Source organism: Lactuca sativa, chromosome 2, assembly GCF_002870075.4.
Source record: "Lactuca sativa cultivar Salinas chromosome 2, Lsat_Salinas_v11, whole genome shotgun sequence".
NCBI classification, from domain to species: domain Eukaryota; kingdom Viridiplantae; phylum Streptophyta; class Magnoliopsida; order Asterales; family Asteraceae; genus Lactuca; species Lactuca sativa.
In genome coordinates, this window is record NC_056624.2 from 42,597,909 (window position 1) to 42,607,704 (window position 9,796).

Here is a 9,796-nt window from a genome sequence, read left to right on the forward strand (position 1 = left end):
CCTCGCCTTCGTATTAGAACCGTAGTGACCCTTGACCGAGAGGTCAAGCGGACGAAGCAACGCCGTCGCCAGTTAGTGAAGGTTCATTGGAATGCCAACCGAGAACCCGATTTCACTTAAGTGCGCTAGAACCAATCAATTAGGAAGTCTCCTCCTCACGATTCGATCATTCGTACCTACTTCCTTGCCTAAATTCTAATTTCGGGACGAAATTCCCTTTAACAGGGGGATGATGTGACAACCCGAAATTTCCATGCTGAACAAACCATATCAAGCCAATAGAAGTTAGAACAGTTTCAGTGAAATTCTAGACTTCGGGTATAAGTTTGGCAGTTTTTCAGGATTTACACTTAAGGAGATATCAGGAGAGTGGATGCACTAGGGTTTCGTGCAACACTGTTATTCCAACACTCTGTTATATTAGAAATCATTTTGGGAATAAAAATATTTTCTGCCAAAAATATCTCAGGACTATAAATAGAATTCTGAACCAAATTATGTCATTAGTTACATTTCCAACTAGAGAAAAGCTATTTTATCTCTCACGGATCTTCAGGTTTTTATCCCAAATCGTGAGTACACTTCTCTAGTTGTCTTATAATGCTTATAATGTGCTTAGTAACTTAGATTACATATCAAATCTATGAGATTCGGGAGTGTACTGCCCAAGAACGTTCTTGGAGAGTAAACTCCTATATGTGACTTAAATGCTACCTAGTCTTTTCCCCATGTTAGGTAACAAACTTAGGCTTGTATATAAGTGTGTTTAAGACTAGAAAACAAACAAGAACACGAAGATTAGGGTGTTCACGGCCCAAGAAGTTCTTGAACCGTGAACTCCAAAATTAAGGGCTAAAGAGTGTTTTAATCACTCCTAAAGCCTTGGACATTAACCCCTATTTAATCCTAGCTAATTTGTGGGCTTTAAAACATCAAAGATACCTCCCAAAATGAGTTTACAGCCCTATTAATGTGCTTGGGCCATAAACATCAATTAAAGGCACCAAAGTGTGCCTAGGGCCTTCATTAGCTTTAAAGAAATGCCTAGAAACTATCCTAGATGTGTTTGGGACTTGAAAGCATCCAAAACATCATTCCAAGGGAGTTTACGGCCGTAAACTCAAAAGGAATTGGCCTTGGGACCGTAAACTCCTCAAAGGAGTGTTTCTATGCCCTAAAACCTTCCAAGAATTAAACCACCAAGTTGGAATAATTATAGGGATCATTTAACACCTCAAAACAACTAAGGACATTAAGTCTTGGAGTTTACGGCCGTAAACTTAAGACTTTACAACCGTAAACTCCATGTGTGAAGATATATGGAGAGTAAACTCAAGTATAAGGTCCTTGGTAACTTTAAACCCCTTTAGCCTTGTCCACAACAACTTAGATGCAACCCTTAAAACTTATAACAACTATACAAGGTGTTTACATGTTCAAGAGTGTCCCAACTTAATCTATTAGTTATTATTTGGCTGATTAGATATATATATATATATATATATATATATATATATATATATATATATATATATATATATATATGTTCATTATATGATAACTAGGCTCGTACGTGTGAACAAGTCTCCGTTTGCCACCTAGCACAGTATTCGACACTTCAATCCATTCCACTCACCACATGTGAGTTCATAACCCTTAATTAATGTTTTAAACTACTTTTAAATGTTTTATGGGGGTATACAAGTAGAATTATGCTAGTTATTATATCAATCACATGTGATTAATAAGTAGAATTACACTAGTTATTATATCAATCACATGTGATTAATATGCATCATTCAAATGATTTACTACACATTAATCGTTTTACCAAACAGGTTCTTCAAATGATTTTCTTAAATGTTTTATATTTTTAAAAATCCTAATTAAACTGTTCATTACACACTGTATGTTCCTTTTCAAACCATTTTACTCCGATCCGTTTTACTCCAAGCTATTACCAAATCGTTTTACTTCAAACTATTTTATCAATTGACATCAAGTCGATCTTCTCTTAAGATAATAATTATGTTCAAAGGTTTTACAAAACTTATTTATGCTTTTATATTATAAATTGCATGCCTCTATATGTATAGTTATATTAGAAATGTTTAAAAGACTTAGGAAGGCTATCCACCCTATTTCCTTTTCGCGCTTGAGATGTGGTTTGGTGGGATATCGGGTACTCGTCCGAAGGTCGTTTAAATATTAGTTATATAACATATGTACATATGTAGTCATAAAGGCCCTTCCAGTTCATCCCATGCCCTAGGGTAGCAAGGGTATACATCCATGTCCATACGTACCAGTTAGATTACTAGTAAACTACCATATGGGTAGTTTAGGAAGATACTAGAATTATTACTAGAACACAATATCATACTATGAGTCAGTTCATTCATGAGTCAATACTTACTACTTTGAGAACATATACAACTATACTAGAGAAGAACATATACAACTATACTAGAGAAGAACATATACAACTATACTAGAGTAGAACATATACAACTATAATAGGAAGAGAACATATACAACAATACTAGAACGAGTACATTACTATACTTGCTAGGTAGAGAGCATGTACATTACAACTAGAACAATTCATTACATTACATATATATATATGAATACGTTAACAATTGTGATCCACTGTATCAGAGCATGCCTTAAATGTCATGGCCCGAGTTGTAGCCAGAATTCTCTTGGAGGGAGAGTGTGAGTTTGCGTATAGATCTATACTGGATTGGCTATGCTACACCTTGCTGCTAGCTACAGCCGGACCTGCAGGTCTGCGGGTGTCAAACGTCATTCCGTTTTACGACCATTCGTATGTCGTTGTTACCAGTCGATAGTATTGTACAATTAATCACATGATGCCTTAATATAAATCCGGTTTAAGGTAGTTAGTACAGTAGTAGTTCTTATAGCGCTACATTTTAGTACTACATTAATTTTCCCTGTACATATATTTAGTGATCATTTCACTTAAACACTTAATGTAAAAACTATATTTTGTTTATGATAGTTACACTTGGGAAAATTACACACTTTTACATGAAACGAACATTTAGAACAGTTAAGTCTTTGTAGAAAACTACATTGAGAATAGTTAGGTCTTGGTAGAAGACACACTTTACTTAAGAGTAGGAATCATAGGGATTTCTAGGGTTTTCAAACGTTTACAGTTGTTTTACAAACATTTTTACACTTACAGTTCATATACATTTTAACACTTACAAATTCTTACTTACAAATTAAGACACTAAAATACTTATGATCTCACCAGCTTTAAATCTGATACTCTCTTTCAAAATAACTTGTATCCTCACGTCAACCATAGACATATACCGATGCAAGGTTCAGGTAAGATGGTGCTCGATCAAGACGCATCGTTAATTTTGATTTATGCTTTAGTGTTTATCAAAATTTGACAGAACACACTTGTATAATAATTCTATTATTAATTCAATGGATGATGTTGTTGCTTGTTTACTACTTTACATTGTTGTGATATTGTACATGACGTCCTCCGCCCCAGAACATTTCCGCCGTTCTTGGTTTTGCAGTGTGACAGTTGTTCGAGAAGTTGCGTCTTCCATAGGCTGCCATGTTAGATCTGCCCGTGTTTGGCCTCATTTTGCTTAAAGTTGCAAGATTTACTAGTTTGTAGGTCCAGTTTAGGCAATAAGTCCATTGTTAAGTCATTCTCGAGCCTTAGGCCTTCTTTTTAGCATGCATGGACGTAAAGTGGGAAACTTTGCATGATTTTCCAGCCTTTGGATGCTAGACATCATTTTGAAGAAGGTCTGAGAGTTGGAATTCTTAGATTCGACAGAAACAACTTAACACATTAAGTTGTCGGATTTCTAGCTAACTCGACGAGTTCATTGTTGAACTCAGCAATTTCATAAGGTCTTTCCTAATCTTGGCAGTTCGTGAGGAAACACGGCTAGTTGAAGGACAACTTGGCAAGTTGGGTCAACTTGGGCTGTTTACTTGGAATTTTGACATATCTCTTTGGACAAGTTTTTCCCAAGAGTTGCATGACATAATCTGATTTATAATCAGGGGAATTATAGGCTTAGGATAAGGCCCATATAGGGTTGGGCCCAATTTGGAAAATTGGGCCATTAATGGGCCTTTATGGATTTAGTAGTTTCTAGTATTTTGGGCTTGAGTTATTAATGGGCCATCGGGATACAAAGTGTTTGGACTAGAATGAATGGTTAGGCTTTAAGGTAATGCCATGTATGGGGTTGGGCCCAATTTGGAAGATTGGGCCAATGGTTGATTTGTGGGCCTTTAGGCCTTTAAGATTGTAGTTGGGTTACAAATTTGGACAAGGCTAGGTTATGGGTAAAATGGTCCTTTTACCTCATGCATGGAGTTGTGGTTATGGATTGCAACTTAATTGTTAGTTTAGTGTTTTTTTTGTTATTAATAGTTCGAGGATCAGTCAACCTATAGCCTGGTGTTTTCTATAAGATTTAGTAGTGCGAGGTGAGTCGTCTCACTGTATTGATGGGTCTAAGGCACCATTTCTGGCCCATTACGTGTTATATGGTATGCTAGATGTCTTTGTGATACTTTTATGGAAAACCCCAAAAGAGACTGTGGCATTTGAGGTAAAGACTATAGGGGAGCCCATGACATAACTGATAAAGACCATTTGAGGGGAGGGGGGGGCATGACAGCTATATGTATGTGCATGATAATCTGTGATTGTATGCGGTATGGTATTTTGGCGAACTCACTAAACATTATGCTTATACTTTTTAGTTTATGTTTCATGTACTCTGGTTTTCAAATTGAAGGAATCAGGATGCTTACAGAGCACACACACCACATGTTTCCATTGTTAGTGAATTACTCTGATTTATCAACAATTTGCTAATTCTTAATTACATTGGTTTCATGGAAAAGACATGTATTAGCGATTTATTAATCTAAAAAAAATTATGTGATGATTTTTAGGTTGTTGCACTTTCCTTTATGTTATTTTAGCTAGTTTTGACTTTCATCTCTTCGCCTAACGGGTTTAAAAATAAATGATTTTACAAAAGCCATATCTCTCTCATATAGAACCCGTTATCTCGAGAAGTACTACGATTCTCCCTTTTATAGCTTTAGTTAAAACTCAACCAATCTCTATGTGTCGTTTCCACATTGAAATAATTATCTACGTGATTGATTTTTATTTTTTACAAAATCATAAATTCCTCCAATCAGAGTTGGATTTCTACAAATTTTATATCCTTGGAATCACATCAATGTGTACTTTTCTGAATCTATTAACCATTTTAAAATATGATATAACTTTTTGAACGCTTATTTTTACGCCTAAATGTCGATTTATTTCTAGATGTGACCGCATATCTTATTATATTTATTCATAAAAAAAATATTACAAGCTTTTATATTTTATCTGTCTCTACTACTTCCTAACGATGGACGGTGATGAGAATTTTCTCGGTTGTCACATTCACCCTCTGTTTTAGGAATTTCGTCTTGAAATCTATATTATAGTCGGGATTTCTGCAAACAAATGTGAGTACTTGTTCTTCAGTTGGTCCTCTTCTTACCATGTATATTCTGCTCCTCTCTTAGAGTTCCATCGTACCTTGAGTTTGGGAGTCCAACTCTGCTTGAGTCGCTTGACCTGTCTCTCCATAATTTTGATTGACTCTTCGACGATGTTCAGTTCAGGGTTGATTTGAATTTATTTAAGAGGAGTGATAAACATATCATTAGAGTGACACTTCCTAAGATTAGGGACGTTGAATACATCATGCACGTTATTGAGCTCTTGGGGTAATCTAAGTCGGTAGGCCACCGAACCAATCCGATCGAGGATTTCGAACGGCTGTATGTACCTAGGATTTAGCTTTACTCACTTTCTGAATCTTATAACTCCTTTCGAAGGAGAAATTAAGCATTACCTTATCTCTAACTTGGATAATCTAAAGGGTTTGTGTCTTATATCAGCATAACTCATTTGACATTCGCATGTCGCCCTCATGCATTTGTGGATTTAAACAATTTTCTCAAGGATCTAATGAATAATCATTGCATAGGTTCATAGGCTATTTATTGTAAATTTCTTGGCTAGTTGGGTATCTCCAAATTCCGTCCAACAAATAGGAGATCTATATTTCCAGCCACATAAAGCTTCAAAGGATGCATCTTCAATGCTTGTGTGATAGCTATTATTGTGCGAGAACTTGATCAAGCATTTGTATTGTCCTTTCTCTTTGGCCGTTGGTCTGGGGATGATAGGTTATACTCATATCTAGGCGAGTACCAAGGGATTTTGTGAAACTTTTCCAGAATCGGCAGGTAAATCTGCTCTCTTTTTCAGAGATAATAGATAATGGTACTCCTTGTAATCTGTAAGTATCTCTTAGATACGTCGTCATCAGCTTACGTATCTTATCTTTCTCTTTTATTGGTAGGAAGTGAGCATAGTTGGTTAATCTGTCGACAACTACCCATATAGTATCTTAACCACCAGCAGTCTTAGGCAATTTGGTTACAAAATCCATTACGATATGGTCCTACTTTCACATAGGTATATCTAGATGTTGCAACAATCCCGAGGGCCGTTGATGTTCTTCCTTGACCTTGGAACATGTTAGGCATATACTTACATAGGTCGAAATATCAGCCTTCATGTTCAACAACCAATAAAGAGTTTATAATTCCATATACATCTTGTCTGATCTGTGATGGATGGAGTATGTAGTCCTATGGGCCTCATCTAAAACTAGTTTCTTCTCATTTCCAGATTCAGATCCCTTATTCGGTTCACGAAGTATCTCGCTCCATTCTCCCTAATCTCTAGTTACTTTTCTATACCCATGAGGACTTCTGCCTCAATGTTATCTTCTATTAGAGCCATGAGATGAGCATTTCGTATCTGCGAGATTAGACTACACTTGATAGTCATCAAAAGTGCTTTGACCTTACGAGGCATAACCTGCTCTTAATGACTCAAGGCGTCGACTACAACGTTTGCCTTTCCTGGATGATAATGGATCTCACATTCGTAATCATTAAGTAATTCTAACTATATTCGTTGTCTCATGCTGAGTTCTATTTGGTCATAGATGTGTTGGGCACTCATGTGGTCTAGTTAAATTACACATTTCCTTTCATAAATATAATGTCGCTAGATCTTTTAAGAAAAAACTAAAACTCCTACCTCTAGGTCATCGGTGGTGTAGTTATTTTCATGCACCTTAAGTTTTCATGAGGCATAGGCTATGGCCTTCTCCCCTTGCATCAATGCACATCCCAATCCCCGATGCGAAGTGTTAGAAAACACAACCAAATCATCAATACCCTTTGGAAGGGATAGTAAAGGTACATTGCACAATATTTCTTTTTAACTTTTTGAAAGTTGTATCTTGTTTATCTTCTCAAAAACATTTTGCTTCTTTTTGGGTCGACGTTGTGGGGGGTTTGTCTATCTGAGAGAAGTCATTTATAAGTCTCCGGTAATAGCCTGCTAAGCCTAATAGTTGACGAACCTCAGTTGGTGTCTTCAGTGCTTCCTAGTTCTTTACACTGTCAATCTTTTAAGGATAAACATGAATTCCTTTACTAATTACTACATGTCCTATAAAGTGCACTTCACTAATCCAATATACGCTTTAGATAATTTTACATGCAAATTTTCTTTCCTTAATAGCTCTAGGATCACCTGAAGATGTTGCATATGCTCTTTCTTGGTTCGTGAATAAACATGAATGTCATCGATGAATACTAAAACAAATTTATCTAAGTGGGGCTTGCATAGTCGGTTCATGAGATCCATAAAAACAATTGGGGCATTGATCAGTGCAAAAGGGATGACTAAAAACTAAAAATGGTCGTATGGGTTTCTAAACATAGTAATTGAAATTTCTTCATCCATTACTCAAATTTGATGATATCCAGATCTCATGTCGATCTTAGAGAAATAACTTGATCCTTGCATTTGATTGAAGAGATCATCAATTCGGGGAAGTGGATATCAATTTTTTATGGGTAAATTATTTAATTTCTTATAGTCAATGCATATCCGGAAAGATCCATCTTTCTTCTTGACAAATGGAACGGGTGGTCACCAAGGTGAGAAGCTTGGTCTGATGAAACCCTTGTCAAGATGTTCCCATAGCCGGTTGGAGAGCTCATGCATCTCCGATGGTGCCAATCGATAAGGAGACTTTGCTACTAGGTCAATTCATGTATCCTTCTCTTATTATCTTCCCTAACAACAATGTGGGCTAGGAATGCATAACACTTTATCTACAGGTATTTTATGGCCTTCATGCAGGAAATAATCTTAAGGTTTTTACTAACTTTAGATCTATAGACGATTAAGAATTCTCCACTTGATAAGGGTAGATGCAATGCTTTCTCAAAGTGTAAGACTTTAACGTGGTTAAAGGATAGCCAATCCATGTCGATGATGACGTCAAAGCTTTCATCGACCATACACATGATATTGACGAGAATTTTACGGATTTAACATTAATATACAATTCTTCACTACTTCCTGGGTGTTGCCGACTTGACAATTAGCCATTTCTACTCTATAGGATTCCCTAAGTTTACTAGATGGATGCTTAATAACTTCCTAAACTCGAGAGTAATATAAATTTTATTGGAACCAGTATCAAAAGTACATTTGCATGTAAGCCATTGATTAGAAATGTACCCGAAACTACCTCTGGATCCTAGACGATCTCCTTAGCCCCTATTACAAACTCTTGATCTCTAATATGTTCTCCATGTCGTTTCAATTTTGGACCATTTTTCCTGATATGCCTAGCCTCGTTGTACTCAAACAATTGGTATACATCCGACAGACTCTGATATGATGATACTCACACTGATTACACTTCAGACTACATCCTATGGTAGTCCTTGTTAGGTTTGTTGTAACAGCATATTCCTAAACCACTTCGTGTCTCTTCTTCGATGGTTGTTTAGCCCTTCCTTTGGAGACTTTTCCAAACTCCCATTTTTTACCCTTCGCCTTTGGGAGATCATCCTTTTGGACCATTATGCCATAACATATCTCTTGATTAATCTGGTGGAAGGCAAGTCTCTTAGAACTTTCATACATGGTTGGCTTTGAGGTGGTAACTAAAATTTGAAAGGGCTGGGGCAGACCTTAAATGTATCTATCCACATACTTCTATTCCGGAGTGACCTAACTATGTTGGTGAGATCGTTAAAACAGTTTGTGTAAGAAACAATATCAGCTTCCTTAATCATCAAATTCCACAATTCTTTCTCCAACTTCTGCATTTCTTCAAGACACAATATTCTTTAATCATTAGCTGCTTCAGCTCGCACCAAGCCATGGCATTCACAACACTAACGCCCCTGGTTTTTATATAAGTAGTCCACCACCCCTTAAACAGTAAACTCTGAACAAAAATCAAACAATAAACGAAAGTGAGTAAAACACTCAAAAGGTATACCAACTAATCGCTAGTTAATCTAACAATCGAAAGTAAGGTTAAGCACATTTCCATGTCAAAATCAAGAAAAGTATGTAGAATGTTGAACATAAAATAATTCCATCATCCCAATCCATTCAAAATCCTTAAAAATGATTTTTCATCCAAAGGTTTTGTGAAAATATCACAAAGCGGATCAGTTGATTTAACAAAATGGTGTAACCTCCCAAAAATATCTAGTAAAATTTCCATTTTTTTAAATAAGTTAAAGCACTTTAAATCATTGTTCCAAAATATGATCAGACTTAATGTATTCTCAAAACATTATAGTAATTTGTAAA